At 46.4% G+C, this 22,933-nt stretch overlaps 1 long non-coding RNA gene across 1 annotated transcript; it reads left to right on the forward strand.

Annotated features, from left to right (window-relative positions):
* Positions 1 to 531: 531 nt before the first annotated feature.
* Positions 532 to 14,795, forward strand: LOC132509495 (uncharacterized). Its single transcript, XR_009537035.1, has 3 exons — positions 532 to 672; positions 12,588 to 14,008; positions 14,688 to 14,795. It is a non-coding gene; the product is annotated as an uncharacterized LOC132509495 (long non-coding RNA).
* Positions 14,796 to 22,933: the final 8,138 nt, after the last annotated feature.

The following is a 22,933-nucleotide window of genomic DNA, read 5'->3' on the forward strand; positions in this document are numbered from 1 at the left end:
GCTCTGGCCTGTCTCTGGGAAACATCAGGTTCTGCCGTAATAAGCCAGGGCTTCCACAGAGTCTGTACAGGCATGGCTCATTTTTGCCGGTCATCCGGTAGGTGCTGAGTGCATGTAGCAGGCCTTATTGGTGCCACCTAGGGAATGGCAGGCAGGCAGTGGGTACGGAATTTACCCCCCACACGTCTTGTCTCACTCTTCGGAACCATTGTGGAGCAAAGCATTTTAAGATTCTCAGGCATAAAGAAAGTCCCGGGGTTCCAGGTAAGTGGGCCTGTTTCCATAGTAATTTGGAAACTTCTGTCTCTAACCGGCCAATCAAGAGCCGTCAGGTTCAAAGGGTATCGTCCCCAGCCACCGGGGCGCGGGGCTTCCTGGGAAATGGAGTTCTATTTGGAAATTTCTTCTCCTCGTTTTCGTTGCTGAACTACAAAGTCCAGAATTCTTTTCGCTCACGTGTTTAGGGGCGGGTTCTCAGGTAGCCAATGGGCAGTCAGAAGCAGCCGGGGCCCGGATGCTTAAGGCGGGCTGTAGAGGAGGAGAAGGCCGTGATTGGGTGGCTTTGGCCAGACTCTGCGGGAGTATTGAGTTCTCTAAGTCTTGCGGAACGTGGGTGACTGCGCTGTGCCGGGAGAGCGTGCAGGTTAGGCGTTCACCGTTACCGAGCAGGAGGTAAGCGCGGAGGCCCGAAGCGGCCCCACCAAGTGGGGCGTCACTAGCCTCTGTGTTGGGCCTGGCTCGCGGGAAGCCCCAGTCAATAGGAGAGACGGGCAAAGGCCCCGTTACGGGCCTGCGTGTGTTCGCTAACGGAGGCAGCGTGAAACGCGGAGAGAACCCAGGCCCGGCACCGGTAGGGAAACCTTGCCTGGGGGGAAGGGGCTGTCTGAGCTGAGACCTGAAAGCGGAGGGACGTTTGGGGATGGCGGTGGTGTGGTGGAATGGCTTGCGCAAAGGCAACGATGAGAAATAGCCTGGTGTGTGAATGACCTGCAGGTGGTTGGTGTTGGTGGAAATCTTACTGAAAGTGCTGTGTGAATTAGATTGTGGAAGATTTTGTTGGCTCTTTAAGGAGTTTGGACTTTGTCCTGAGGGCAGTGAGGAGCCACGGAGGGTTTTCCAGAAGGGAAGGGGCCCAATTTGCTGCCAGCTGGGAATAGATTGACGGGGAAAAGACTAGGGTCTGGGAGCCCAGGATGGCAGCTGTGGTATCCTAGGCAGGAGATGTCGGGGATGGAGCAGGGCAGGGGCCTTGGATGGGAGGGGAGGATGAGTGTCGGTGGGGGAGACTTCCAGAAGGCTGAGTTCACAGGCTGTGTGGGAGAGGGAGACGAAGACGGGCGCGAAAGGAATCTCTCCAGCACTGTGGGACGGTGCCTGACATATCAAAAATGATTATAAAACTTTTTTTGAATGAACAGTCATAGGAAGCAGGTACTACTATGATCTCCCTTTTGCAAATAAGATTACTAATGGTAGAGAAAATTAAGTAACTTGCCCAGGATCACATGGCTAGGAAGTGGAGGGCTCAGGATTTGTGTGTGAACTGTTGACTTAGCAAGGTGCAGGATGAACCTCAAGACATCAGCAGGAGTCAAATCATGTGGGTCCTGTGAGGAATTTGTGATGAGCATGGAAATATATATTCCCAATTTCTATTTCTAGCCCAGAACCCCTCTCCTGGCCTGTTGACTGACTGCCAACATGATAACCTCCTCCTGGATATCTAGAGATACTGAGAGTAATCTTTGTGAAATTGAACTCCTGGTTTTTTCCCAAAAACGTGTACCTCCCACATTCTCACTAAATGCCACCTCCATTCTTGTAGTCCTTCAGACCAAAAGCTTGGGAGTTGTCCTTGGTTCCCCTCTTTGTCTTTTATCCATGTCTGGTCCATCAGCAAATACCTTCAAAGTATATTCAGAATCGGACCATTTCTTCCCACCTCCACTCCTGTCACCCTGGCCCTGTCCACCCTTATCTCCTGCCTAGACCTCAGTGGTCTATTTGCTCCCCACTGTCTGTTTCTCACATGCAGCCAAAGGGACACTGTGGACACCTGGGTCTGGTCACATCCCTCCCCTGCTCGGTACCCTGTGGCTCCATCTCACAGAAAGTAAATGCCACGTTCCTCTCCATGGCCTGCAAGGCCCTGCATTATCTGTCCCTGTTGCCTGTCTGACATCATCTACTCCCTTCTTGTTCCCTCTGTTCCAGCCACACTGGCCTCAGGGCCTCTGCACTTGCTGTTCTCTTTATGTTGAACATTCTTCTCCCGAATAGTCAAGGCTCACCACCATCTCCTTTAGGTCGTAATACTCAGATGTTACTTTCTCCTTGAGATCTTTCCTGACCACCCTTCTAGAATGGTGCCACAAATATTTGTATCTGGGCTTCCCTGGTGGCGCAGTGGTTAAGAATCCACCTGCCAATGCAGGGGACACGGGTTCGAGCCCTGGTCCGGGAAGATCCCATGTGCTGCGGAGCAGCTAAGCCCGTGCGCCACAACTAGAGGCCCACGCGCCTAGAGCCTGTGCCCTGAAACAAGAAAAGCCAATGCAGTGAGAAGCCTGCGCACCACAAGAGCAGCCCCTGCTCGCTGCAACTAGAGAAAGCCCGCACACAGCAACAAAGATCCAACGCAGCCAAAAATAAATTTATTAAAAAAAAATTCATATCTGTCTTCCCTTAACTTTTTCCTTAGCATTAATCATATCACTGCTTAACACGGTGCATAATTTATTTATCTTGTTTATTGTCTGTCTCCCCCCCCCACCCCGTAGTAGATCATGAGCTTCATGAGGGCAGGAGCTTGTGTCTACTCCATGCTTTATGTCTAACACCTAGAAGAGCTCTTGACATGTAGTACAGGCTCAATAACTATTTCCTGAATGAATGGATGGATGATTTCAGTAGTACAATTCCTGATCCTAGCATTCTAGGGACTCTGTTGATCCCCTATGCACAGAACCTTAAGGGGCTGCCTTAAGGTTTTCTGAGGTCTCAGACATTCAACAAACATTTCATCTTGCCTCTGCTTTGTGCTCAGGACTGAGGATACAGCAGAGAACAAAGCAGTTTCCCGGTCCCCAGAGAGCTCACAGTCTCTGGGGTGGAGGTTCAGATTGTCAACTTCTCACGCAAATATGAAATTACAAAGAAAGGTAGAGTGTCATAAGAGCACTTGACAGAAAGTCTAATCTGGACCCTAGGAAGTGAGGTTTGAGGTGATGGGGTAGGCATTAACTCTGTTAAGAGGTAAGTGTGTGTGTGGTGCTAGGAACCTAGAGGCTGAGGGGGAGCAAGAGGCCAGACCATGTGGATCCTGTAAGGAGTTTGTGTCCTTACCCCCACGTGCAGTGGGAAGTTGTAGAAGAATTTTTTTTTTTTTTTTTGGCCTCTCCACGCAGCTTCCTGGAATTCCCAGGGAAGTTGTAGAAGAATTTTAAACAGTGGAAGCAGGCATGGTCAGCTACGAGTGCTAAAAACTCCCTCAGGCTGTTGTATGGGGAATTGGCTATTGTGTGGGGATTGAGGATTGAAGTAGACCAGTGAGGAGGCTGTTACCATGAGATTAAAATGGCTGCTATTAAAGGCGGCCACGTGTTCTTTCCTGTTTCTCCCTTGAAGAGGTGGAGTCTCCTCCTCCCTTTTTATCTGGCTGGTCTGTGAGTTGTTTTGACCCACAGAATGCAGTAGAAGTGATGCTCTGTTGGTTGGGAGGCCTGGGCCTTAAGAGGCCTGGCAGCTGTGCTTTTTTACTCTCTTGGAGCCCTGGGCTACCGCAGAAAGAAGTCCAGCTCCCCCAGTGGAGAGAGACGTGGAAAGAGAGAGGCCCAGTCATCCCCCAGCTCTTCCACCGTTTTAGCCGATGTGCTAAATCACACGAGTGATGCCATCTTAGATAGTCTAGCCCAGCTCCCAGCTGACACCATGTGGCGTTGAGACGAGCCATCCTGAGTCAGCGCCTCGTCCAAACTACAGAATCAGAAGCAAATAAGTGGTTGCTATTTTAAGCCACTGTGTTTTGAGGATGACTTGTTACCCAGCAATAGCTAACTGAAACAAACAAATGTTTTTTGAGATCTTACCATCTTATGTATTAGCTCATTTAATCCTCATTAGTCATTCTATGTGGTAATATTATTATTGCCTTTATATGTATGAGGGAACCAGGGCACAGAGAAGTTAGTGGAGTGCTAGCAAGATACCTGACACATAGTAAGTGCTGAGCATGTGACAGCTGTTAGCAGCAGCATGTTCATCAGCCTTAAAATTTCCATAATTGTTAAAGAAGTGATAGTAAAAGGAATTAGAGCGTTATTAACCTAGTTACTAGTGGTGTGATTTTAAATAAGTGACTTCACCTTTCTGAGGTTCCATTTCTTCACTGTAAAATGGAAATTATAATACTCTTCATCTCAGAGGACTATTGTGAGGAGCACAGGGTCTGACGGGGGGCAAACATCTAATATACAGCAGGGATGCTAATTACTACAAAGCATGCATCCAAGTGTGTTGTGGCCACAAGGATGAAGCTATTTTCTTGGAAGGCCTAGTGGAGAAACAGAAAGGCATCAGGTCCTTGGTGATGTTGTCAAGTGCTGGATCAGGCTTCACCTGAAATGAGTTACTTCAGGACTTTCTTATTAGGGAATCCAATAAATCTTTTTTTTTTTAATCATTTAAGCCCAGTTGAATTGGGCTTTCTGTTACTTGGAACCAACATCCTGATTCCTGGGTTCTGTTATTTGTTGATTCATCAGATATGGAATACTGTTTAAAGTACTGTTTTAGGTGCTGGTATTATAATGGTGAACAAGACCCTCAAAAGCCCTGTCCTTGTGGAACTTACGTTCTAGTGGGGAAGGTAGATGATTTTTTTTTAAATAAATTTTATTTATTTATTTATTTTTTGGTACACGGGCCTCTCACTGCTGTGGCCTCTCCCGTTGCGGAGCACAGGCTCCGGACGCACAGGCTCAGCGGCCATGGCTCACGGGCCCAGCCGCTCCGCGGTATGTGGGATCTTCCCAGACCGGGGCACGAATCCATGTCCCCTGCATCGGCAGGCAGACTCTCAACCACTGCACCACCAGGGAAGCCCTATTTTATTTTTGGCTGCGTTGGGTCTTCGTTGCTGTGTGTAGGCTTTCTCTCGTTGCGGCGAGCGGTGCGCAGGCTTCTCATTGCAGTGGCTTCTCTTGTTGTAGAGCACGGGCTCTAGGTGCTCAGGCTTCAGTAGTTGTGGCTCGTGGGCTCAGTAGTTGTGGCTCGTGGGCTCCAGAGTGCAGGCTCAGTAGTTGTGGCTCGCGGGCTTAGTTGCTCTGCGGCATGTGGGATCTTCCCAGACCAGGGCTCGAACCCGTGTCCCGTGCATTGGCAGGCAGATTCTTAACCACTGCGCCACCAGGGAAGCCCCAAAGGTAGATGATTTTTAAAGATTAATATTAGTGATATGAGCTATGAAGGCTGAGGGTAGGGATAGAGAGTGACAAGAGCTGCTGTTTTAGGTGGAGGGGTTCAATAAGATATCCTTGAGGAAATGTTATTGGAGGAGGGACCTGACAAAAAAGGAGGAAGCCAGCTATGCACCTGTTTTGGGAAGAAGGACATTCCAACTGGAAAAAACAGCAAGTTCAAAGGCCCTGAGGTGTGCTCGGGGTGTGGGAGGAGCAGAAAGGAGTGAACTGGACCAGACTGGGCCCGTTGAGCAGGAAGGAGATGAGGGCAAGGGGGCATGCAGGGCTGGATGGGCCTTGGGAAGGGCTTGAATTTGATTGGCAGTGAGATGGGAAGCAGTTGGAGCATCCTGAGCTGAAGAGTGATGTGGTCTCACGTCCTAATGGGATTCCTCTGGCTGCCACGTGGGCACCAAGGTGGACGCAGGGCTCCAGCGAGGAGGCTGCTGCACTCGTGCAGCTGAGAGACGATGGTGGCTTGGCCGGCGTGTTAGCAGTGGAAGTGGGCAGATGTGGTTGGTCTGGGGGTGTAATTTGAAGGAAGGAGTGGGCAGGACTTAGGTGTGGGAGGAGAAAGGGGAGTCAACGACTGTAAGATTTTTAGCCTGAGCTGTGGGGCGGGGGCTGAGGGAGCCTGTGGACATGGTAAGCGTCCCAGCGGGATGAGCATCACCACGATACAGGAGTCTGGCATCCAGGGGCAAGTTCTGGGCTGGAGATATAAACTTGGGAGCCGTTGGCATTTTCATGGTAGTGAGGCCCAGGATGAGATCACTAAGGAAGGGAGCATGGATGGAACCGAGGTCTGGGCGTGGGAACAGCGAGCTCTGTGAGGAGGTTACTGCAGTCGTCTAGGCGAGAGATGACAGTGGTCCGGACCAGGGCATAGGCAGGCGTGAGCGGTCGTCTGCATGCATTTTGAAGGCAGAACCCACAATGGATTGGTTGCGGGTGATGACAAAGAAATGGACCAGGGCCTCCTGAGAACAGAATAGAGTCAGAACGTGGGGCAGTGACTCTGCTTCCCTCCTTCCCCAGGCCCTGTGGTCTCTGCTGCTCTTTGCATCTGCTGCTTCCTCTGTTTGCAGGCAGCTGCAGTGCCCCACAGCCCTTCTGTCCCCATTCCAAATTCCCCCAGACAGAACTCGGATTGCTGGCGTCCAGCATCCAACCTTGCTCAACCCGCTGTAGCTAGAGGATTCCTACAGTGATGTCTGTCTGCTGGGAAGGGCTGTGGACTGGGCGGTCACCTCACACATTCACACAGTATCCCTGATAGTTGGTGTATTATGGGCAGGCGTTGGGCGTGATTTGACCCTGTTTTGGTAGGTGGGTGGGACAGACAATTTACATAGCCTTAGACTCGTCCTGGGTTGGGTGATGGGGCAGGGGAAACCAGGAAGGTGGGGTCCGGCAGGCTCTGGCTCAGAAGGGTTAGGGTCGGCTTGGGAAGGTGGTGGGGATCCAGCACAGCTTCTGCCACCTGTGGGTGCTCCCACAGTAAGGGACACACAGTGATGACTGAAACAGCCTCCATGCTGCCCTCACAGAGCACACATCGCGGGGGGACAACCCCTTACCAGATGGGGTCAGGGCGGGAAGGGGGAGCCCAGAGGAAGCACCTGACCTAGTTGAAGGTATCAGGGAGGACTTCCTGGAGTAGAGACCCCATGAGATGAGACCTGAAGAGTCAGATGAAGGGAGTTAGGGACTCTGCTGGTGACTGCTTGTAGCCCAGTTAGTAGATACTTTATAATTTTTTTTTTATATAACAACTTTAGATTTACAGAAAAGTTGCAAAGATTGTACAGAGACCTCCCATATACCTTACACTCAGCGTCCTCTAATGTTAGCATCTTACTTAATTGCAGTACCTTTGTCAAAACTAAGAAATGAATGTTGATTAGTATCCTACTACGGAAACTCCCGACTTTGTTCATATTCCACCCATTTTTCCACTAATGTTCTTTTTCTGTTCCAGGATGCAATCCAGGGTACCCTGTTGCGTTTATTCATCCTGTCTCCTTGGTCTCCTCCCATCTGTGACAGTTTCTCAGTCTTTGTTTTCCTTGACCTTGACAGTTTTGAGGAGCACCGGTCAGGTATTTTGTAGAATGTCCCTCAGTCTGGGATTGTCTAATGTTTTTCTCATGGTTAGACCGGGATTGTACGTTTGGGGAAGAATATCACTCAGGTGATGGTAACCCGGATCACTTCGTTACAGCCGTGTCCGCCAGGTTTCTCAGCTGTAACCTGACAGGTTTTCCCTTCCCTTACGCTGTTTAGAAGCAGGTCACAAAATCCAGCCCGTAAGCTCCAGTTCCTGGAGGGAAAATATGAAAGAATTTGTGTTCATACAGTAACTGATAAACACGGGAAGATCCTTTGAGGCTGTGCAAATGTCCTATTTCTCCTCAAAGTTCCACCCACTAATTTTGGCATTCATCTGTGGACCGTGCCTGCAGAAATCATTACTGTGGTGTGTTCTAATGACACTTTTCTATTTTCCTCATTTCTCCTACATTAATTACTGGGAATTCTTCTGTAGGAAGGTTTGTCCCTTCTACCCCATTCATTTTATTTGTACATCATTAATTTATATCAGTATGGACTCATGGGTATTTATTTTATTCTTTGGGTATAACCCAATACTATCATAATTAACTTTTTCACTCAAATTGTTCAGTTTTGGCCCTAGGGACTCTTTGAGTTTGGCTCTGTATTCTTTATTCTTTTTTTTCCTTGAGCACTTCCTTACATTTTGGCACTGTGAGATGCTCCAGGCTTACGTTGCATTTTCCTTGCCCCGGCCCTAGAATCAGCCCCTTTCCAGGGAGCCCTGGTTCCTTTGATAGAGAATGGTATGAGACACCAAGGTCTGGACACTGAGTGTGGTCATTGCTGCTGAGGTTTCCTATTTCTAGTCCCTCTCAGCTGACAGAGCTGGGGAAAATGTATGTGTACAAACCCATGTACACACACGTCTATACTTTGTGTGTGTGTACGTATAGATATAGATATCTGTGTATAAAAATATACCTCAGTCCATACTGCTATCTCTGACTAATCCAGCTCCAGAGGGTTCGTTCTCACCTTCCCCCCTTGTTTTCTTTGTTAACTTCTTTCTCTGGCAATGAGAAACCTGGCTCAGTGGGCACTTTTTGGTGTTCATCTTATGGGCCATCTTGGCAAGAATTGGCAGTGTTGGCCATTCCCACCTTCCGTAAGGATACTCTTTCCTGGGTTTCTGTGACAATCCTGTCCCCTGGTTTTTCTCCTGTGTCTTGCTTCTTTGCAAGAAGTTCTGTTTTCGCCGACCTCTTAACTCTGGCGGGCTCTTCTCCCCTTCCACCCTGGGCCATCTTACCCTCTTCTGTGGTCTGTTTCCTGTCTCTGTGCTAATGATGTCCACTCTCTGCCCTTAGCCCCACCTCCTCCCTGGGCCCCAGACCTCAGGGTCCTGAGGCCTCAAGAAGCCCTCTCTCCCCATCCTGCCCTCAGGCCAGGTGACCCCTGAGCCCCTAATACTCACCGTGTCCCACATTGCAAACCTGCTCCTCCTCTTGGTCCCTATATTAGGGGTGGTTCCTCCACACCCCAGGCTCCCAGAGAGAGCCCGGGGCTGCATCCTTGATGCCTCCCTCCCCATCCCCACCCTGCAGCCCAACCCATCATCCTCCAGAGCTTGACCACTAGGACTCCTGGACGCTTCTCCCACCTGCCCCTTCTCACCTTTCATGGCCCTGCCTTGGTCTAACCCTGTCCTCTCCCACCTTGTCTCTGCCTGGCCTCCCATCTCACTGTTTAACCCCCCTCCCACTTGACAGCTGAGGGATTTTTGTGAAAGAGAACTGATCATGCCCTCCTGCTTGAAGCCTTTCCATGTTTCTCCAGAGTCCTTAGGACCCAGTCCTAACTCCTTAGACTAATGCTGAAGACTTGGTGTGACCTGGTCTCTGACTGTCGCTCAGCCTGTCTCCCTGACCACCTGAGCTGCAGACACACTGAACTTCCTCTCTTCCCTTGAGCATGGCCGGTGTTCTCACCTGGGCCTCGGCATGGACCCTCTCTTGGCCCCAGCAACCTTCAGCCCAGCCATTGCTGCCCAATCCACACACCTCCCACTTTCTTCCCACTCATATTACCTTGAAACACTCCCAGACATCATCTGGAAAGATGATGAACAAGATGTAACCAGTGGTCATTTCTGAGTGTTGGAAGTAGGGGAGTTGCAAAATTTTTTTGCAACAAACACGTTTTCGCTGACTACTAACATAACACACCAAGAGCTGTTGTGGGAGAGAGAGTTAACTAGACAAGAAAAAGGTCACATGCTGTTTGCGCCTAAGAGGAAGAGACCTCTCAAGAACCATTTGTGTTGCCTGCAGAATCCTGCCAGGCAGGAGGAGGACAGAGGTGTGTTACCCGCAGAAGCCTGCCAGGCAGGAGAGAACAGAGATGTGTTACCTGCAGAAGCCTGCCAGGCAGGAGAGAACAGAGGTGTGTTACCTACAGAAGCCGGCCAGGCAGGAGGAGGACAGAGGTGTGTTACCTACAGAAGCCGGCCAGGCAGGAGGAGAACAGAGGTGTGTTACCTACAGAAGCCTGCCAGGCAGGAGGAGGACACAGGTGTGTTTCTCAAGCACACTGTACCCCAGACCGGACTTCGGAGGAGTGCCTGTAAGATTCCTTTCGAAATCACATCAACTTAGGGAACTTTCTACCGTCAGTTTTCACAGTTATCATTATAGACAGGACTTATGTCATTTAGACGGTGTTTGACAAGCATTTGGAACAACTGACTTGTAGAAAAGGACTTTGTACGTCTAAAGGAAGGTTACTAAAGTACGTTGGTGTTGGGAGAATTCTTGTCTTATCCTCTGAGATCAGTAAATTCTGTGTAAAGGAACTATGGGTGCATCTGCTTTGAGACCTTTTGCGGCTTCACATCTGGCTGGCACGTGCTGCCCACGCTGACATGGCGCTGCTTCATGCCAGGCACCAGTGTACACCCTTTGCATGTATGAACTCAGTAATAACCTCACCTGGCCCTTAGGAGGCAGCTGCTGTCATTATCCCAGTTTTTCAGTGAGGCGTTTAGAGTTTAACTCAATTGCTTCAGGTTCCAGAGCTAGTAAGTGGCAGGACTGGGATTTGAACCCAGGAATACCGTTCTGTTTGTGCCTTCAACCCCCTTCCTCCTGGACCTGGACTCCATTCTTAAAGGAGAAGCTTAGGTTCTTTCTTTTTTTGTTGTTTTTTGTTTTTTGGCCTCACGGCATGGCTAACAAGATCTTAGTTCCCTGATCAGGGATTGAACCCGGGGCCCTCCGCAGTGAAAGCCCGCAGTCCTAACCACTAGACCTCCAGGGAGGTCCCTGAGATGTTCACAGTTCTGAATACTGCAATTTCTTCTTTTCAGAAGAGATTAAATGACTTTCTTTTCTAGTTGCCAAAAATCTGTTTTCAACATCCCCAATTACTTGCAAAGAGAAACACTTTTAACTTTTTCTTTTTAAGGGAAAATTTCAAACATGCACAAAAGCAGAGAGAAAAGTCTAATGAACACCCATCACCCAGCTTCAGCAGTTAACCAGCATGCGGCCATTCTTGTTCCATCCATATTCTGCACCTTTTCCTCCCCTGCTCAGTTAATTTTAAAGCAAATCCAGGTATGTTTTATTAAAAGACATTGCCTTGGGCTTCCCTGGTGGCGCAGTGGTTGAGAGTCCGCCTGCCGATGCAGGGGACGCGGGTTCGTGCCGCGGTCCGGGAAGATCCCACATGCCACGGAGCGGCTGGGCCCGTGAGCCATGGCCGCTGAGCCTGCGCGTCCGGAGCCTGTGCTCCGCAACGGGAGAGGCCACAGCAGTGAGAGGCCCGCGTACCGCAAAATAAATAAATAGATAAATAAAATAAAAGACCTTGCCTTTAAAGAAAAGGGGACCCACAGTTCCCTGCCCCAAGTCCTCCCCCTTCTGGCAAACTGTACACCTTCCTGATTCTCTCTTCCCTCTCTGCTCATTTTCCAAATGCAGACACACCTGTGCAGGATGTGATACTATCACTGGCTCCGTCCCTGGCTCTCCCATTTCCTGAAACCCTACCCGCGCCGGGCATTTTTCCACGTTGCCCTGAAGCCTGAAAACGGCCCTCCTAGTGACCGTGGATGGCTGGTGCTGCCTGGCAGGCCCATCCCCTTCAGAGGGACATTTAATCTACGTGTGGCTTTCTGCCGTGATAGTGGCCTCTTCCTTGTTTGGGTTATTTTCTGGATGGCCCCTCCACTCAAGCCAGGTCAGGCCTCCTGTAACACCCCTTGCACTCTGTAACTTCAAGCACGTTATGTTTAACATAGTCGAAATGAAACAGGGATTTGGGTACTTATCTGTTAATTGCCTGGGAGCTCCATGACTCAGGTCTGTCTTGGAGACCTGAGCATCACCCAGCACAGGGCCTGGCACACAGTAGGCGCTCAGTAACAGGAGTGAATGAATGATTGCCAAGGTCAATATCTGGGCGTTTATCAGGAGGGCAATAGGAAGCCACAGAAGTGTTTTAGGCAGAACTGGACCCATTTTTCTCAAACTAATGTGCATATAAATCCCATGAGATCTTGTTAAAATGCAGACTCTGAGTCAGTGGGTCTGGGGAGGGGCCTGAGGTTCTGCATTCCTAACAAGCTCCCAAATGATGCCAATGCTTTGAGTCACAAGGCTCTTGCTGTGCTGTTCAGTAAGGCAGCCACCAGCCACGTGTGGCTGTTGAGGATTTGAACTGTGGCTGGTGTGACCTGCTGTGTGTTCTAAGTGTAAAATACCGGCCAGATTTCAAAGACTTAGCACAAGAAAGAGAATGTAAAATATCGCATTAATAGTTTTTATATTGATCTCATGTTAACATGGTAATATTTTGGATCTATCAGGTTAAATAAAATGTTATTAAAATTCATTTTACCTGGTTTTGGTTTTTAATGTGGCTACTAGAAAATTTTAAATTACATCTGTGGTTCTCATTATGTTTCTCCTCTCTCTCACCTCTAACATTTGTACATGCTTTTCCCTCTTTTTGAAGCACCCCCCCCTTCTCCCTACCTCCTCTTCACAACTAATCACACACATCTTTCAGGTCTCAAGATGTTTCCTCCTCCAGGAAGCCCCCTTGATCCCCCAGGGTGGGTCAGGTATCCGTTTTGGGCTTCTGCTCTCTGGGTTTCCCCCATCCCAGCCCTGACCATCTGTGATGTCAGCGTCTAAACGTCTGTCTCCCGGAGATTGGAGACAGGATGGCGGAGTAGAAGGACTTGAGCTCACGAAAACATCAAATCACAACTAACTGCTGAACAACCATGAACAAAAAAAGACTGGAACCTACCAGCAAAGATATTCTACGTCCAAAGACAAAGAAGAAGCCACAAGGAGACAGTAGGAGGGACACTTTCACGATATAAATGTCTGTCTCCCTCTTTAGAAAGATAAATCCATGAGGATGGGGACAAAGTCTCTTCTGGTCACCACTTTTATCTCCAGAACCTGGCACAGAGTCAGTAATATCTGTTAACTGAATTAAGAAACGACAAGACGTGGGTCGTGCGCACTTGTAACTCTTGAACTGGACCATGAAGCCCGCTTTCGAGGTCTTGTTTAATGTGCCCTGACATCAGCGCAGCATTCTGAACTGCTTTAACTTTTACTGGGTGTACAGTAGACATGTTGTGAATCTCATCAGCACATGCACCAGGCGAGATGTCCAAGAAAGTACGTAATAGCACTGACAGCAAAACATCGGAAACAAACCTGATGTCCACCAAAAGGAGAATGGATGAATTGTATCTTCACACAGTGGAACATTATGCAGCAATGAAAAGGAAGGAACTACAGGTGCGCAAGAAAAATAATGTGTGAAAGGAGCAAAATTCAGAAGATTTCATATAGGATGATACTATTTTATAAAGCTCAAAACCAAGCACACAGAAACATTGTTTAGGCATTTGAAAATATGTGATAAAACTGTATCTTAAAATAGCAAGGGGGAGAGGGAATCTTTTGGGATTGGTTGTACTGTGCAGTTAAAATGGGTATATTTTATTGTGCATAAATTATACCTCAGTAAAGCTGAGTTAAAAAGGAGAGTGGGCAGAACAGACTCCCTGTTGTGCCTCTGGATATACTGTGTAAGGAGGTGATGCTGGGGGCATATGCCACCATATGGTGACTCACCTACCTGTCATGCTGAGGAGGTCAGGCAGAAGAAAGGACCTGAGCCACTTAATCACTGAGCCAGGTAAGGGACTTTGCTTTCTGTGCTATGTCTCCAGTTCCAGTTCCATGCCTGCTGATTATTTGGAGCTCAATAAATATAGGTACTTTTAAGTAAAATTCTTTTGGAAGTAAAATACAATTTTCTTAACTGTTTGAATTTAACAACCCCAAAACACCCTGCCTCTGGAGTGCTTGCTGTGTGAAGTAACGCATTTCCTTCTGATTCAGGCCCTTTTGACTTGGATCCTCTTATCTGTAGCCAAACACATCCTAACTGGTGACCGCGTGGTGAGTGAGTTAACTGCTAACATCTTAGGGGTGTTAAAAACAAAATATGGGGGGTGGGGTGGAAGGGAGGCTCGAGAGGGAGGGGATGTGTGTATACATATAGCTGATTCACTTTGTTCTACAGCAGAAACTAACCCAACGTTGTAAAGCAGTTATGCTCCAATTAAAAAAAAATAAAAGACTTAAAAAAATATCCCTGGGTAAATTGAAATCTAATTGGCACTATTTAAAAATTCATGAATTGGGCAGCATTCTATACGGCAGACAGATATTCCTGGAAGTTACACAACATGGAAGGCTTTTATAGTAAGGAGGATGGGACAAGGAAACGAAGTTATCAGCAAGGAAAAAATGAAAGTTCATTGGTGGAAAACAAAAGTTCAGGTGACAGTGGCTTCTCACTGCCTGAACTGTGGTGTTTTCCATTGGCTGGGCTTGTTGCAAGACAAGAAGGAAGTCTTCCTTCCCCCTGCTAGGGTAGTAAAGTAGTTGTGCTTCCTGTTTGGGAGTGCAAGGTACCTCTCTTCCTGCTGGGGTCAGTAACTGGCATCTTCCTATCTGGGTAATTGATACTCCTCCTGTTTGAGATAACTGACAACGAGTGGTAGGGCATGACACCTCCCTCTACAGGCCTCTCTGACTCCAATTTTAGTTGGTTTCCTTTTATTAATTTTCACAGGGGATACCTACTGCGTGTCAGGCCGTATGTGAGGCCCTTACCTGCATGATTTCTTTGAATCTTCACAACACCCCTGTGAGGTGTTGTGGGCCCTCAAAGAGACTACAGCATTGGATGCCTCCTGGGTCTAGACACACTGCTGTGTCCGCCCATCACCTTCAAGGAATTCCAACACTGCAATCACATATTCACGAGCTCAGCCAACTTCCAGAAACATGAGTGATAATAGTAATCAGTTACCACTATTTTATGTCACTAAGTTTAGGGAGGCTGGTTAAGCAGCAGTAGCTAACTGATACACCCTCCTCTCCCCAAGGATAACCACTGTGCTGACTTGACCTCTAATGCCGTAGATTATTTTTTTCCCCCAATTCTTTACTGTGTATAAATAATAAAGTGTATCAACCTCCGGGTTTCCTCTTTTATCATGATCTCTGTGCTTGGACCCATCTTACGAGAGTTTAAGGAGTGGGCACACACTTTGGCTTCCTGGTGCCCCTTCCTTTGAAGGCGGTGTAGTGGACATTGGTTATATTGGCCTGTCCAACATCCATTCATGTTGCAGCACCCCAGAATATCCCTCACTCTTCATCTGTGTGTTTGGGGGGCAGCAAAGTCCACCTGCTCGTTCTCTGGGTATGAGCCCATAACCTAGGCCTGGCTAAAGAGAATCTTCCATCTCCCTGACCACAATGACTGTTCAGAAATGGGCCTGTGATCTGAACCTGGCCAACGAGAGCCAGGGTGGGCTTCTGCTGAACTAGTAGGGAAGGGGAACTCCTTTTATCATATGGTTTCCCAGCTGGTAGAATCTAAGGCCAGAGCTGCTAGGGGCCCATTGTGAAAGGAGAGCTTGCCTGAGAATGAAGACAACACAAGAAAGGAAGGCAGAGCTGGGAGACGGAAAGAGAAAGAGAATCCTAGCTACCTCCTTGGCCCTGGGTCCACCTGTACCTGAAGGCAAACTTAACCTGTTTCAATTAGATCAGTCTATACATATTTTTTCTGCTTAAGCCAGTTTGAATTTGGGTTTTCTGTTATTTGTAGCACAAAGAGTCCCTGCAGGGGGTTATGCACATGGAGTCGTTTAAAAAGACCCAGTCAATGTTTCCATTAGCTGGACCCAGTGCTCGTGTGGAAAAGGCAGTGTAACAGTACAGAAGTTCTCACACTGTGGAATCTGGACCAGGCCCATCAGCATCACCTGGGACCTTATGAGAAATGCAAATTCTTGGGTTCAACTTTAGCGAATCACAAACTCGGAATGGGTTCCAGCAAGAGTGTTTTGAGAAGCCCGCTAGGGGCTGTGTGCTAGTCAGAGCATCACCACAGGTGAGCATGGTGGGAGAGAAACAGCACAGGCTCGAGGTCCAAGTTGTGTCTTTGCCTCTCTCTGTCTGGCCCTCTGGTTTCAGGTGAGTTACATAAATCACCCTGCTTCACATTTCCTACCTGGAAAATGGTGCACTTCTATCTGATAGTACTGTTATGTAGGCCAGTGAGTTAACAGAGGTAAATCGTTCAGAATAGCGCCTGGCACATAGTCCACGCTCATTAAAGTCAGATCCATGGTTTTCAGACTTTGTTGGACATTAGAATCACCTTGGAGGGCTTGTTAAAACATTGATTGCTTGGCCCTCCCCTCCCCTCAGAATTTCTGATTCTCACTAAGGGAAGCCTGGAAATTTGCATTTTTAACTAGTTCCCAGGTCAAGTTGATGCTGCTGGTACAGGGGACCCTGCTTTGAAAACCACTGAGTTAGATGTTACAGCTAGTGGTCTCCAACTCTCTTTCTGGTGGTCCGGCAGTCACCTCAGGTGCTCTGGAATCGCTCTTTTCCACTGACTCAGGCTTCTTTCTCCTCCTCTCCCTCCCCTCTGGCATCAGTTTTGATAGCTGGATTCTCTGTGCTGGTAATTGGAGCTCTGAGCCCAGCTTTCCGCTGGGAGTAGCCCCAGCCTCCACCTGTTCAGGGAACCTGATTGATGGTTCCTTCAACCACAACTGCTCCTTTTTTGTCTGCCTTCAGAACTGTCTCCAGCTTGCTTATATAAGCAGATCCCTTTCCTTCTAACCTCTAGTAGGCTGCATTTGCCACATCATTCCTGACACTGGCTGTCCAACCCCCATCACAGGCATTTCTTTGCTTTGCTAATAAAAATGGCTTTAATTGCAGAGCCAATTAAGCTCCCCTCCAACAAGCTCCTCTATAACTTGACCTGTTAGCTAGAGCAAGAAGGTCAGTGTGGCTGGAGCTGAGAGTGAGGGAGAAGGATGGCGGGAGATTAGGTCAGACATATAGGCAGAATGTAGATTGTACAAGGCTTTATATGTCATGAGAAGAACCTGGGCTCTAACTTAATAGTAGTAAAAAATTTAAATCATTAAAAAAACTTGTGACATATAGTATATCTGTGTGTATATACACAATTTATACATGTGTATACAGTTGAAAAAAATTATACACTGAACACACGTGTAGCCACCACATAGGTAAGAAATGGGACATTGCCAGTCAAAACCTTCCCTAACATTTGTGGATCCTGGACCAACAGTGTAAATGGAGGCTCCCTACCTATAGTTCTCACCCTGTCTTCCCATTCCTGTCTACATCCTGAACCCTTGTGGGGTCATCCATGCATGTGTGAGGGCACCCTAATCTGCATGGTGGAGCTTGGTCCATCTCAAATCGCCTCTTGCCCACCCCTTGGATCTAGAGGTGTGCACACCAACATGACCTGCCCTGGGTTTGGGGGCGAGAAGGACTATGACAAGGTCCACCCAGGTGCTGGAAGCAGGTTCAGGAACACTTGGGTAGAGGATTCTAGAGAATTGGGTCCTCTGTGCATGGCCTGGAACTGCATTATCCAAGAAGGTAGCTGCTAGTCGCGTATGGCTATTTCATTAATAAAATGAAATAAAATTTAAAATTGAGTTCCTCAGTTACGCTAGCCACACTTTAAGTGCTCGTTAGCCACAGCTGGCTAGTGTCTGTTGCACTGGACAATGCAGATACAGAATGTCTATAACTGCAGAATGTTCTATTGGACAGTGCTGGTTGGGAAGGAGGAGTGGTTTGGGTTCCATAAGACAGGACACTGTGACTCCCCCCACCCCCCGCAACTGGTTAAAAGGTCAGGCAAGAGAAACTGCCTGTGAGAGTAACCAGATGTTGGATTTAACAGACAAAGTCTTCAAAGTAGCCATTATATAAATATGTCCCAATAACTAAAGGGAATCACGACTTAAAAAGTAAAAGTAACGTATGATGATACTGACTTACCAAATTTAAGATATCAATAGAGAGTTAGATATTATAAAATAGAACCAAATGGAAGTTTGGAGCTGAGAAGTGCATTAACTGAAATGAACAAATCAGTAGATCTGAGCTGACAGGAGAAATAATTAACAAACTTGAAGAGAGATATTATGTGTTCTAAAGAACAAAGAGAAAAAAGAATGAACAAAATAAACAGAACCCAGAGAAAAGTGGGACACCGTTCAGCAAAACAGTATACACTTAATGGAATGCCAAAAGGAGAGGAGAGAGAGAGCAGAAGAAAAATTATTCTAAGAAATAATGGTGTATACACACACACAACACATGCGTACATACATACATGTACATATAGTATTGTTGGGCCTATAACATATAGAATGGTAATATAACTGCCAACAACAGCACAAAGGAAGTACATTAAAGCAAAGTTGTATTGGGCTAAGGAGAGGACTCCAGATGGTAATTTGAAATGAACAAGAACAAATGAAGAGAACAAGAAATGGTAAGAAGGTTAATATAACAAAAGCTATAAATATATGCTTGCTCTCCTCTCTTCTCTTATCCTCTTTAAAAGACATAACACTATATAAAGTAATAATTAAAACAACGCATTCTTGGTAACATTTATAGATGTAAAATGTATACCAATAATACAATACAAAGGGGGGAAAGGTAATAGAACTCTACAGGAGGGACTTCCCTGGTGGTGCAGTGGTTAAGAATCCACCTGCCAGTGCAGGGGACGTGGGTTCGAGCCCTGGTCCAACAAGATCCCACATGCCGCGGAGCAACTAAGCCTGTGCCCCACAACTACTGAGCCTGCTCTCTAGAGCCTGCGCGCCGCAACTACTGAAGCCCGCACACTCTAGGGCCCATGTGCTGCAACTACTGAGCCCGTGTGCTGCAACTACTGAAGCCTGAGTGCCTAGAGCCCATACTCCACAACAAGAGAAGCCACTGCAATAAGAAGCCTGTGTACCACAACAAAGAGTAGCCCCCACTCACCTCAACTAGAGAAAGCCTGTGTGCAGCAATGAAGACCCAATGCAGCCAAAAGAAAAAAAAAAAAAAACTCTATAGGAGCAATGTTGCTATAGCTCACTGGAATTAAGTTAGTATAAATCTGAAGCTCATTCTGATTAGTTAAGATGTATATGGTAAGCAACCACTAAGGAAATCACTCAAAAAAATTAATGAAAAGAAATTAGTAAAGAAATTTAAATGCTACATTAGAAGAGATTCACTTAATGTAAAAGAAACAGTAAAGGAAGAATAAAGGAGCAAAACAGGCATGAAACACATAGAAAATAAAAAGTGAAATGGCAGATATAAATCTAACTATACCAATAATAACATTAAAATTTAATAGATTAAAACTATCCAATCAAAAGGCAGAGATTGTCAGGGAAAAAAAAAGAACCCACCAAGATCCAATGATATTGTGACCCACCAGTATCCAATGATACTGCATCTTATGAATACAGATGCAGATGCAAAAATCTTCAAATACTAACAAACCAAATCCAGCAACATATAAAAATAACTACACATCAAGAACAAGTGGGATTTTCCTCTGCCTTCTAGCTCTGGCTGGAAAAGATGGCTCCATGTGGGTTTTCCATTATTGCTCCACAGAAGGAGAAGTTGATCATGTCTAACACTTTGCTGCTTTGGGGCCAGTATCTAGGCCAAGAGCAGAGGTGTGATCCACACCCAGGATTGACAGTTAGGAGCTTTCCTGGATAGACCTGGGTATTGTGTCTTAATGGCTGGCCTATAGCCAATTACAAATTTTCTGACATAAAACTGGAATCAGACAAGACTCAAGCCACTTTTCAGCATCTGTAGGAAGTAGGTCATGAACTCTGCTGTTTGCCACTGTGTATTACATCCATCAGCTTATAGGCAAACCCTAATTATTCTGAATAAAATTTGCATTTGGACACACACACAAAGAACAAGAGAGATTTATTCCAGGAAGTCAAGATTCGTTTCACATCCCCAAATCAATTAATGTAATACACCACATCAGTAGAATAAGAAGCAAAAACCACACGATTATCTCAATAGATATAAAGAAAATATCTGGCAAAATCTCATTCATGACAAAGACTCTCAGCAAGTTAGGAATATAAGGGGACTTCCTTAACATGATAAAGGCATCTATGAAACACTTAAGCGACATCATACTTAGTGGGGAAAGACTGGATGCTTTCCCCCTAAGATCAAGAGGAAGGCAAGGATGTCTGCTTTCACCACTTCTATTCAACATGGTACTGGAAGTTCTAGTTGGAGCAATTAAGGAAGAAAAAAAAAAGCATCAAGATTGAAAGGAAGAAGTAAACTGCAGATGACATGATCTTGTACAGGCATAGTTTGGAGATATTGTAGACTCACAGTGTAGTGTGTGAACACACCTAGAGACAGAGCTGCGTCTATGGCTGACTGATTTCCCACAGGGTTACCAAGATCATTCAATGGGGAAAGAATTGTCCCATCAACAAATGGAGCTGGGACAACTGCATGGTCACAGAGAAAATAATAAAGTTGGGCCCTTACCTCATACCATATTAAAAAATTAACTCAAGATGGATCAAAGACCTAAATGTAAGAGGAAAAACTATGAAACTCAGATATGACACCAAAACCACAATCAACAAAAGAAAAAATTAGACATCATCAAAATAAAAAAATTTTGTGCTTCAATGGACACTATCAAGAAAGTGAAGACAACCCAAAAAATGGGAGAAAGTATTTGCAAATTATATATATAAAAAGGGGCTTGTATCTTGAATATATTATATAAAGAACTTAACTCAATAATAAAAAAGACAAACCCAGTTAAAAATGGGAAAATGATCTGAATAGACATCTTTTCAAGGAAGACATACAGAAGACCAGTAGGCACATGAAAAGATGCTCAACATCATTAGTCATCAGGGAAAAGCAAACAAAAACTACAATAAAGTACCACTTCACATCCACTAGGGTAACCATAAATAAAAAGTCAGGGCTTCCCTGGTGGCGCAGTGGTTGAGAACATGCCTGCTAATGCAGGGGACACAGGTTTGAGCCCTGGTCTGGGAGGATCCCACATGCCGCGGAGCAACTGGGCCCGTGAGCCACAACTGCTGAGCCTGCACGTCTGGAGCCTGTGCGCCGCAACAAGAGAGGCCGCGACAGTGAGAGGCCCGCGCACCGCGATGAAGAGTGGCCCCCACTTGCCACGACTAGAGAAAGCCCTCACACAGAAACGAAGACCCAACACAGCAAAAATAAATTAATAAACTCCTAAAAAAAAAAAAGTCTGATAAGTGTTGGTGAGGACGTGAAGAAATCAGAACACTCATACTCTGCTGGAGGAAATGTAAAATGCTGCAGCCACTTTAGAAAACAGTCTGGGAGTTTGTCAGATGATTAAACATAGAGTTATTACATGACCCAATGATTCCACTCCTAGGGATATACCCAAGAGAAAAGAAAACTATGTCTACACAAACACCAAATGTTTATAGGAGCATTATCCATAGTAGCAAAAGCTGGAAACAACCCAAATGTCTATTAACTGATGAATGGACAAACTAAATGTGGTATATCCATATAATGGAATATCATTAATAAAAAGGAATGAAGGGCTGACACATGCTACAACATGAATGACCCTTGAAGACATTACAGTAAGGTTAAAAAAAAAAGCCAGATGCAAAAGGCCACATGTTATAATGTTGTACAATTCCATTTATATGAAATGTACATAATAGCCAAATTATATATACATATATATATATAGAGAGAGAGAGAGAACTGTGGTTGATTCGGACTGGGAAGGATGGGCTAGAGGGTGATAGCTAATCGTATGGGGTTTCTTCTTGAGGTGATGAAAATGTTCTAAAATTGACTATCATGAATGTTTCATATATCTATGAATATACTAAAAACTATTGAATTGCACACTTTAAATGGATGAATTTTATGGCCTGTGAACTCTATCTCAATGAAGCTGTTTTAAAAAATGAAACAAAATGTGATATCACTGCACACCTGTCAGAATGGTTATCATAAAAAAGACCACAAATAACAAATTAGGGGGAGGATGTGGAGAAAAGGGAACCCTGTACACTGTCAGTGGGAATGTAAATTGGTGCAGCCACTCTGAAAAACAGTATGGAGGTTCCTCAACAAACTAAAAATAGAAATAACATGATCCAGCAATTCCACTCCTGGGTATACATCTAAGGAAAATGAAAACATTTACTCAAAAAGATACATGCACCCCAATGTTCACAGCAGCATTATTTACAATAGCCAAGATATGGAAGCAACCTAAGTGTCCATCAACAGATGAATGGATAAAGAAGATGTGGTGGGAGGGGATCAAGATGGTGGAGTAGAAGGACATGGAGCTCATTTCCCCCCACAAACACATCAAAAATACGTCTACGTGTGGAACAATTCTCACAAAAAACCAACTGAAAACTAACAGAAGATCTCCTGTACAGCCAAAGCTGCAAGGAAGATCTCCAAGTAAGCAGGTACAATGGGGGGGAAAAGGCATCAGGACAGGACTGGTGACACTGGGAGGGATCTGTAAGGGAAAGAAGGTCAACACGGGCAGCCCCTCACCCTGGGGAGCCCCCTTGTGTGCTGGAAAATCTGCCCGGACAGATAGAGGGGCTGGAGAAGTCTAGATTTTATCCGTGAGGAGTGCGTGTGTGCTGACTTGCACACCAATCAGGGCAGAGAGAGATCTGCGCCTTGCCGCACTTCCCAACCCAAAGGGGCAAATGCCCTGGCCCCGCTCACTCCACGCTACCGTCTGGCACAATATCAGAGCAGAGATTCGGTCTAGTTGTGCAGAGACAGACTGGGCTACCTGGAGCGTGATCCAGGCTGAACCACAGACTCCACTGTCGGCACACGCATGGGCTGGTGGATCAAACCAGGCAGACATTGTCAAGGCAAGCA

The sequence above is a fragment of the Lagenorhynchus albirostris genome, chromosome 19, assembly GCF_949774975.1.
Source record: "Lagenorhynchus albirostris chromosome 19, mLagAlb1.1, whole genome shotgun sequence".
Taxonomy (NCBI): domain Eukaryota; kingdom Metazoa; phylum Chordata; class Mammalia; order Artiodactyla; family Delphinidae; genus Lagenorhynchus; species Lagenorhynchus albirostris.